The sequence below is a fragment of the Salmo trutta genome, chromosome 12 (assembly GCF_901001165.1).
Source record: "Salmo trutta chromosome 12, fSalTru1.1, whole genome shotgun sequence".
Lineage (NCBI taxonomy): Eukaryota > Metazoa > Chordata > Actinopteri > Salmoniformes > Salmonidae > Salmo > Salmo trutta.
Window position 1 is genome coordinate 73,538,522 of NC_042968.1, and position 10,333 is coordinate 73,548,854.

The following is a 10,333-nucleotide window of genomic DNA, read 5'->3' on the forward strand; positions in this document are numbered from 1 at the left end:
TTAAATATCTGACTTTGATGCTGGGGAGCAGACATGATGGTTTGAGTGGGAAAACAACCTGAGGAGAGAGAAGGAAAAATAAAGAGGGAAACATGGAGAAGTTCACTGTACATTTGACAGTAAAAGAAAAGGTATGTGGCACACTGCAAATTCTATTGGAGGACTTCTCCAAAGGATTGAAAGAGAAGTTGGGGAAACGTGTACAACATTTGACACCGATACTCCAAATTGAAAGAATTAAAAGGGAATCTGCAGAAAGAGGAGATCATTGTGCATATTTACATTGCAGAGAACTACCTGTGTAAATACACCAGTGAAATCCAGGCAGTTCACATTGGTGATTCTCACAAACAGGTGACCTTCCACACCTGTGTTGGATATACCACAAATGATACAGTTTCACTTTGCTCACTGAGCTCTTCTATGCTGCATGACCCCTCTGTTATCTGGGCCCATCTCTCAAAACACTGGCCTACTTCCTTGAGCTCTGCCCATCGGCTACTTTTGGAATCTTACTTTGTCTTATATTGATTACATGTTTAACAATGGTTGTTGTTCAAAATGTTTGCAATAAAAACACATTTTCATGTGTTTTTTTCACACAGATGTAATTTCCACCCCACCCATTGTTTTGAGGTAAATTAGTATATTATGTTTAATTTACATTGATTGATTTGTTTTAGATAGGGAAATCATATGGTTGTTATCATAATCGCACTAAAAGGCTGGGTGGAAATATACTGCTCCAAAAAATAAAGGGAACACTTAAACAACACATCCTAGATCTGAATGAAAGAAATCATCTTATTAAATACTTTTTTCTTTACATAGTTGAATGTGCTGACAACAAAATCACACAAAAATAATCAATGGAAATCCAATTTATCAACCCATGGAGGTCTGGATTTGGAGTCACACTCAAAATTAAAGTGGAAAACCACACCACAGGCTGATCCAACTTTGATGTAATGTCCTTAAAACAAGTCAAAATGAGGCTCAGTAGTGTGTGTGGCCTCCACGTGCCTGTATGACCTCCCTACAACGCCTGGGCATGCTCCTGATGAGGTGGCGGATGGTCTCCTGACGGATCGCCTCCCAGACCTGGACTAAAGCATCCGCCAACTCCTGGACAGTCTGTGGTGCAACGTGGCGTTGGTGGATGGAGCGAGACATGATGTCCCAGATGTGCTCAATTGGATTCAGGTCTGGGGAACGGGCGGGCCAGTCCATAGCATCAATGCCTTCCTCTTGCAGGAACTGCTGACACACTCCAGCCACATGAGGTCTAGCATTGTCTTGCATTAGGAGGAATCCAGGGCCAAACGCACCAGCATATGGTCTCACAAGGGGTCTGAGGATCTCATCTCGGTACCTAATGGCAGTCAGGCTACCTCTGGCGAGCACATGGAGGGCTGTGCGGCCCCCCAAAGAAATGCCACCCCACACCATGACTGACCCACCGCCAAACCGGTCATGCTGGAGGATGTTGCAGGCAGCAGAACGTTCTCCACGGCGTCTCCAGACTCTGTCACGTGCTCAGTGTAAACCTGCTTTCATCTGTGAAGAGCACAGGGCGCCAGTGGCGAATTTGCCAATCTTGGTGTTCTCTGGCAAATGCCAAACGTCCTGCACGGTGTTGGGCTGTAAGCACAACCCCCACCTGTGGACGTCGGGCCCTCATACCAGCCTCATGGAGTCTGTTTCTGACCGTTTGAGCAGGCACATGCACATTTGTGGCCTGCTGGAGGTCATTTTGCAGGGCTCTGGCAGTGCTTCTCCTGCTCCTCCTTGCACAAAGGCGGAGGTAGTGGTCTTGCTGCTGGGTTGTTGCCCTCCTACGGCCTCCTCCACATCTCCTGATGTACTGGCCTGTCTCCTGGTAGCGCCTCCATGCTCTGGACACTACGCTGACAGACACAGCAAACCTTGCCACAGCTCGCATTGATGTGCCATCCTGGATGAGCTGCACTACCTGAGCCACTTGTGTGGGTTGTAGACTCCGTCTCATGCTACCACTAGAGTGAAAGCACCGCCAGCATTCAAAAGTGACCAAAACATCAGCCAGGAAGCATAGGAACTGAGAAGTGGTCTGTGGTCCCCACCTGCAGAACCACTCCTTTATTGGGGGTGTCTTGCTAATTGCCTATAATTTCCACCTGTTGTCTATTCCATTTGCACAACAGCATGTGACATTTATTGTCAATCAGTGTTGCTTCCTAAGTGGACAGTTTGATTTCACAGAAGTGTGATTGACTTGGAGTTACATTGTGTTGTTTAAGTGTTCCCTTTATTTTTTTGAGCAGTGTATAATATTTTTTATGATAAATGAATGTTTTCAGCTGTCACAAAGGCAAGTTTATACATTCAGGCATCGTGTTGATTTATTAATATTAGGAAAACCTTAAAAATCACTTCAAATCATTTAATAGAAGTTCATGTACAAATGTATAAGAAATGTGTTATAAATTAATTGTATTATATTTCATTTTCAACTAAAATTGATGTTTAATGATGTGATGTAAATGACATTTGTCATTGGCTGTCTGAGAAAAATGGTAGAAATATATACATCCCTGAATAGGACAATTGCAGCCATTATCAGATATTATTTCTACACAGATCAAAGACAATTATAATACTGGTAAAATGGTGTTTCAATAAGCTTTCATTTCTGAATGCTTGCAGGGCCAAAGTGCCCGAAGTTGCAGAACCACCCATTTATGTTCTAAACAACATTGTGGACTGGAGCTCGAATAGCCAGCCCAAAATAGAGCAGTTACACAATGTCCTGACCCACACTGTAATCTGTAGAGACAAATGCTATACCGTCTCTCTAGTTGTTGGTCATAATCAGTAAGATATATTATTTGTAGAGCAAATCAGATTTTTTTCTGCATGATAAGTGTCTCAAACTGTAAATGCTGTTTCCCCATCTGTATTCATTGATCATTTCCTTTTCCGCAATAAGTTACAATGTACTTACCAGAGTAACCCTAATCCTAACCTCAGCCCCGAACCTTAACTTTAACCCTTCTTTACAAAGATCCACAGTGTAAGTACAGTGTAACACTGAGTAGTCACAATAGTACTATTTATACCACACATGTTTTTGTCACCTATTCTAATATTCTGTGTCTAGTGATTGACCTACAATGGCGCCTCGTTCGGAATCGGGTCTGCTGCTGGAAACTCTGAAGAAGCTGGGCAAATCTGATCTGAAGACATTTCAGTGGCACCTGATGAAGGGTGATGTGTTGGATGGCTTCTGCTCTATCCCAAAGGCCGGGTTGGAGTGTGCTGACAGGGAGGACACTGTGGATAAAATGGTGGAAACTTACACGGCAAAGGATGCTGTGAAGATCACAGTGGCGATTCTGGAGGAGATGAGACAAAGAAATCTTGCCAAGGAGTTAAATGATAAGTACACAGGTAATACATCAGGTTTGAACATATTTGTATTCCCTGTCTAAAAACAGGTTCAAAGCTGTACATTATGATAGAAAGGGCTTATCCATTTGATCTGATTCTCAGACTGCACTTATGTTCTGTTTTGGCAGAAGAATGTAAACCATTATGAAGGAGAAATGCAGTTAAATGTTATTGTCTATTTCCTCTCTCTCACTCTCTCTCACTCTCTCGTTCTCTTTCTCGCACTCTCTCTCTCTCTCTCTAGCTCTAGCAGGAGGTCCAGGCCAAGTTGGGGAAGCAGGTGCAGGGAGGGGATCTTCTGCTGTCCAACCCATCACAATCTCAGCTCAGGCTGGGTCCTTTGTCTTTTCTCCCATAATGACTGGTAACACTGTTGCTGGATCAGTCAATTTCCCTACAGGTAATGATGGGCAATATAAAATACACAATCATCAAATTATTTCAAACAAAATAATCAACTGACAATTGCACACATATAAGATATGAATTAAAATAATGTTCAATTAAACATAAATAGATCTCACTCAATCATCTTAATCGCAGCAGCTGGCACATAGAAGAGCACAAATGATCTCCACTTAATTTATCTGCATGAACTGATATACCTTCTCTGTTCTAGAAGGCCCTGCAGCATCCCAACATCCCGGGCCCTGAAAGAAGAAGACCCATTTCTGATGTCAGACCTGGAGGGATAGACCACCTCCTAATACACTGCCATATCCAGAATTGGCTACTTCATTCCGTTATAAGACCAAATGTTTAATAAATCATGCAAATTATCATAGTTTTCTACATAATTGTATTAGATACATTTTTTTAAATATTACAACATGAATTAAAAAATACATTCCAATGAAATTGGCTTATGTGTCATATGTCTCTATTGAACAAGGTTTGTTTTTTACCTTCTTATGTTCTTGTGTTTGTGGCGCTGAAGGGATGTAGAGGAGGTGTGACAGATATGTTTCCATCACAGGAGGCTGCTGAGGGGAGGACGGCTCATAATAACAGCTGGAATGGAGTAAATGGAATGGTATCAAACACATGGATTCAGTTCCAGCCATTAGTATGAGCCCGTCCTTCCCAAATGAAGGTGCCACTGGCGGCCTGTGGTTTCCACAGAGGCAGGGCAACTCTCAGGTAAGAGACCTATACCCCTTAAAAGTTTGTGAGCAGGCCCTCTTACAAAATCCCAACCCTTTTAAAGAAGCAAACAAAGGATTATCTTTGGTGATTGAACCCCATTTCACATCACTGTCAGTGATAAAGAGCCAGAGCCCTGATTCATCCACAAGATGGCAGTCTTGTCCGTAATGTTGAGCATGGCAGTAGCAAGGGCTGCAGTATCAGCAAGTTCAGAGCTGGGAGGTTACTTGTTGAATATTGAGATGATTAACTTTGTGACCTTTGAGTGATGACCTCTCCTGGTCAATATAACTGGCCATATTGATTGCCCAGGGGCACCTTTTAGGGCCCGTTCCATCATAGACGTGGGAGGAGCAGGCAGAGAGACTTGGCACCCCTTCAAAATGGGATGAAGACCTACGTACTCAATATCCGTTCACCACATGCACATGGTATAGTGAATGGTGTAGTGACGTCCTAACCTGGCACTTTAGTGAACCCACTGTTTTACCATATCTGCCAAAGACTACATGGAGATGACATTTCATGGACAGGCTATTGAGAATAGTATAGCTGTTATCATCAATAGGCTACTGCAGGCGTGAGAGTGTAGTCAGCTGTTTTCTCTCTCCTGATGATAACCTGGTGACAGACGGGTGACCTGCAGCTTCTGCTGCCTGCCTTCCTGCCTGTGTGGGAAGATGCAGGACTGTTTAATACGAGCGAGAGGGCAGGCAGGAGGGGAAAAAGGGAGGTAGGGAGTGAAAGAGAAGGGAGGGTGATAGAGAAAGGCAAGGGGGCGAGGAGGCAGGACGAGGGGGGATGAGAGAAAGTGAGTCCTCATTAATGTTTTATTTATTTATGTTAGAGGCATAGAGAGGAGAGCGCTGATAGGCAGCTACTCCCCTGGCAGCAACAGGAGCAGAGAGGATCCTGGGAGACTTGCAACAATAATATAAATCTTATGGACATGTGGGGAAAGTATCAATGGAAATGTCTGTTATAAATTATGGTGATTGTCGGAAACTCTTCAAGCTTCCAAACTCTTCAAGCTTCCAAACACTTCAAGCTTCCAAACTCTTCAAGCTATATTCCCGGTGAAGGCATAATACTCTGGGGGCTGACGGTGAAGTCACTTATCAGCCCGCTCATGGGTAATCACTTTAACGTGCGTGTCGTCTGCAAGTCACTCTCCACTTTCTCCCTGTTTATTAGAGAGTCTGTGGCGCCACACTCACAACTGACAACTAAATACTGCTTCAAAAATGGGTTTTGTGGACTAGGTAAAAATAAAATGGGATTTGAAATGGCTTTGCTGTGTCATCCTCGTTATTTGTCAGATTGCCTGTCTGATGATGGTTAATAACAGAGGCACAGTATGCTAGGAGTACTGCTCACCATCCACAGCCCCTGTCAACTACCTCCATTACTCTAATATGTACAGGTACTATTTGCAGTGGTACACACACTGGACAGTTTCCACTCTCCGTCAGTGTTGTGCTAGGTCAGCTCAGTACCCTCCAGTCCAGCTCAGTGCCCTCCAGTCCTATAGTCCCTCTATTTTAATTTTTTAATTTCACCTTTATTTAACCAGGTAGGCAAGTTGAGAACAAGTTCTCATTTACAACTGCGACCTGGCCAAGATAAAGCAAAGCAGTTCGACAACATACAACAACACAGAGTTACACATGGAGTAAAACAAACATACAGTCAATAAGCCAGTAGAAAAATAAGTATATATACAATGTGAGCAAATGAGGTGAGATAAGGGAGGTAAAGGCAAAAAAGGCCATGGTGGCAAAGTAAATACAATATAGCAAGTAAAACACTGGAATGGTTGATTTGTAGTGGAAGAAAGTGCAAAGTAGAAATAGAAATAATTGGGTGCAAAGGAGCAAAATAAATAAATAAATAAATACAGTAGGGGAAGAGGTAGTTGTTTGGGCTAAATTATTGATGGGCTATGTACAGGTGCAGTGATCTGTGAGCTGCTCTATTTACATTGCCTTCACATGCAGTAGTGATTTTATAGATTTTATTTTAATATTGCATTCTGCGTGATGGATTTTCTGTCTGTGACAGGTTAAGCAGTACTGTAAGGTACAGTTCAACGTCTATTTTTGATTTACATTTGGTTGAAATGTCAACTAACCTAAATTCAATGTGAAATCAACAAAACATTTCACCATGACATTGGATATAGATGAAAAGCTGTGTGGAAAAAAGACAACATTCATTTACATTGATTACTTTTTCGCAAATCCAATCAGTGTTCCACATTTTTGGTTGTTGATGTTGAAATGACGTGGAAACAATGTTGATTCAACCAGTTTTTGCCTAGCGGGGTGTGTGTGAGCGTGAAGCGGGATGGTGTGTGCGCCTATGTGTTCAACTGCGTGTGTGTTTCTGAGTAATGTACAGTACGTGGGAGTACGCCTGTGTGTGTATGATATGTGTGTGTGTGTGTGAGAGAGCGAGGGAGCACATGTGAATTCATGCCCCTCAACACTCACACAGTCGGTTCTTTCATTGTGCAAAGCTTGCGTCACAACCCATACAAGCCTCTCACTTCTCTTTCTGCCATGGCCACAGGCTTGAGGAGAGTTACAGTTGAAGCCTTTTAATTATGCTCGTCAGTGTGTGCTAGCTGGGATCAGGCCTGCCTGCCTGTGGGTACATTAATCACATTGCTCTCAACTGACTCCAGACCAGTCCTATCTTGTGTAGAAAGCTAGCTTTCCATACGACAAGTGGGGAGACAGGTATAGCTTCCATTTCAAAATATTGCTTTTGGCACTTGGGTGCACAGAACACAACCTCTTTGTCTCTATCCCAGACCTGGTATTCAGATGTAAAGTGGTGTTTTTAGAGGTAATAATTATATAGTATCTGTTTCTCTAAGAAGTTAAATAATATGTTAAGAGGAAGCTTGACACTGATTATAATTTTTTCCCAGCATGAATTTGTAATGTAGTTCATGTCTTTCCTTTCTATGGGATTTTTATGGAAAAACCATTGGAGGGGAGCAACGGAGACCAATCTACCACAAACCATGTATGTCCTCATAGGTTCTCAAACTGTGTTGCTGGGAGTCGACCCCGTAGGAAACTCCTTCTCAAGACACACTCTCCCCCATGTTTGACTGAGGTATGGAGTATAACCACTCTCTTATGCCCTCTAGTCCCCCCCTTTCTCTCTCTCTCGCTCTCTCGCTCGCTGTCTCGCTCTATATATATTTTTCTCTATCTTTCTTTGTCTCTCTCTCTGTCTTTTACTCTCTCTATCTATCTCTATATATACTGTTGAAGTCTGAAGTTTACATACACCTTCGCCAAATATATTTAAACTCAGTTTTTCACAATTCCTGACATTTAATCCTAGTAAAAATGCCCTGTCTTAGGTCAGTTAGGATCACCACTTTATTTTAAGAATGTGAAATGTCAGAATAATAGTAGAGAGAATGATTTATTTCAGCTTTTATTTCTTTCATCACATTCCCAGTGGGTAAGACGTTTACATACACTCAATTAGTATTTGGTAGCATTTGCCATTAAATTGTTTAACTTTGGTCAAATGTTTCGGGTAGCCTTCCACAAGCTTCCCACAATAAGTTGGGTGAATTTTGGCCCATTCTTCCTGACAGAGCTGGTGTAACTGTGTCAGGTTTGTAGGCCTCCTTGCTCACACATGCTTTTTCAGTTCTGCCCACAGATTTTCTATAGGATTGAGGTCAGGGCTTTCTGATGGCCACTCCAATACCTTGCCTTTGTTGTCCTTAAGCCATTTTGCCACAACTTTGGAAGTTTGCTTGGGGTCATTGTCCATTTGGAAGACCCATTTACGACCAAGCTTTAACTTCCTGACTGATGTCTTGAGATGTTGCTTCAAAATATCCACATCATTTTCTTCCCTCATGTTGGCATCTATTTTGTGAAGTGCACCAGTCCCTTCTGCAGCAAAGCACCCCCACAATATGATACTGCCACCCCTATTTTTGTTTCATCAGACCAGAGGACATTTCTCCAAAAAGTATGATCTTTGTCCCCATGTGCAGTTGCAAACCGTAGTCTGGCTTTTTTATGCCGGTTTTGGAGTAGTGGCTTCTTTCTTGCTGAGCGGCCTTTCAGTTTATGTCGATACAGGACTCGGTTTACTGTGGATATAAATACTTTTGTACCCGTTTCCTCCAGCATCTTCACAAGGTCCTTTGCTGTTGACAGAACGCGTCTCCTTCCTGAGCGGTATGACGGCTACGTGGTCCCATGGTGTTTATACTTGCGTACTATTGTTTGTACAGATGAACGTGGTATCCTCAGGTGTTTGGAAATTGCTCGCAAGGATAAACCAGACTTCTGGAGGTCTACGTTTTTTTCTGAGTTCTTGGCTGATTTCTTTTGATTTTCCCATGATGTCAAGCAAAGAGGCACTGAGTTTGAAGGTAGGCCTTGAAATGCATCCACAGGTACACCTCCAATTGACTCAAATGATGTCAATAAGCCTATCAGAAGCTTCTGAAGCCATGACATACTTTTCTGGAATTTTCCAAGCTGTTTAAAGGCACTGTCAACTTTGTGTATGTGAACTTCTGACCCACTGGAATTGAGGTACAGTGAATTATAAGTGAAATAATCTGTCTGTATATGTCCTAACCAACTTGCCAAACTATAGTTTGTTAACAAGAAATTTGTGGAGTGGTTGAAAAACGAGTTTTAATGACTCCAACCTAAGTGTATGTAAACTTCCGACTTCAACTGTATATACTCTCTCTCTCTCTCTCTCTCTCTCTCTCTCTCTCTCTCTCTCTCTCTCTCTCTCTCACTCTCACTCTCGATTCAATTCAGTTTCAATTCAAGGGGCTTTATTGGCATGGGAAAAATATGTTTACATTGCCAAAGCAAGTGAAATGGATAAACAATAGTGAAAACATAAATGTAAATATAAACAGTACAAATTACGCTCACAATTACACTCACAAGTTCCAAAAGAATAAAGACATTTCAAATGTCATATTATGTCTATATACAGTGTTGTAACGACGTGCAAATAGTTAAAGTACCAAAATGTACAATGGTGTTTGTTCTTTACTGGTTGCCCTTTTCTTGTGGCAACTCTCTCTCTCTCGCTCTTTCTCATGTGTAGATGGTGCTGTGCCTTGAGTGTATAGAAGGCTGGGTCATTCAAGGGCTCCGGAATGTGTCCCCCTCACATGGCATTACTGTATATAGAGACTTCTGGGCTTTCCACGAGACTACCACTTTACTAAAATCCCTGGACCTGCTCAAAGAGACAAACATCATTTGAAGAGCTAAAACTTTTTTTTACAAACAACTCCTCAAAAGAAAACGACATGAAAAAAAACTGAACAAATACTATTTGAAATAAATGTAAACACTTGAACATGCAAGCAGAACTGCTATTATATTTAACAACTTTAAATACCTTTCAATAAATAAACAGCTATTAATGTGTTTTTGTATCAACAAGTTGTGATGATATGCCTGTTAATTTATTGCTTTCAATCATGTGTCTTCATCAATGGTCATCATGGTAAATAGTTTGAGAGATTTCCTCTCCATACTTAGCAGCACCATCATATCCAGCATAACCTTTACATAAAAAAAAACCTATCTGTCAGTTTGTTGCCAGGTCCACGAATCAATTGGACATGTTTGTGAATGAGGAGTCTATACAGAATGGAAGCCATTGTGTGTTAGCATGCAGCATCCCTCTCTGTATCCTTTTCTGTCTCTGACTCTATCTTCCTCTATCTTCCTCTATC

General features: G+C 41.9%; 1 long non-coding RNA gene across 1 annotated transcript; it reads left to right on the top strand.

Annotated features, from left to right (window-relative positions):
* The first annotated feature begins 7,587 nt into the window (after window positions 1–7,587).
* LOC115202761 (uncharacterized) lies at window positions 7,588–10,037 on the top strand. Its single transcript, XR_003880050.1, has 2 exons — window positions 7,588–7,701; window positions 9,694–10,037. It is a non-coding gene; the product is annotated as an uncharacterized LOC115202761 (long non-coding RNA).
* The last annotated feature ends 296 nt before the right edge of the window (window positions 10,038–10,333 follow it).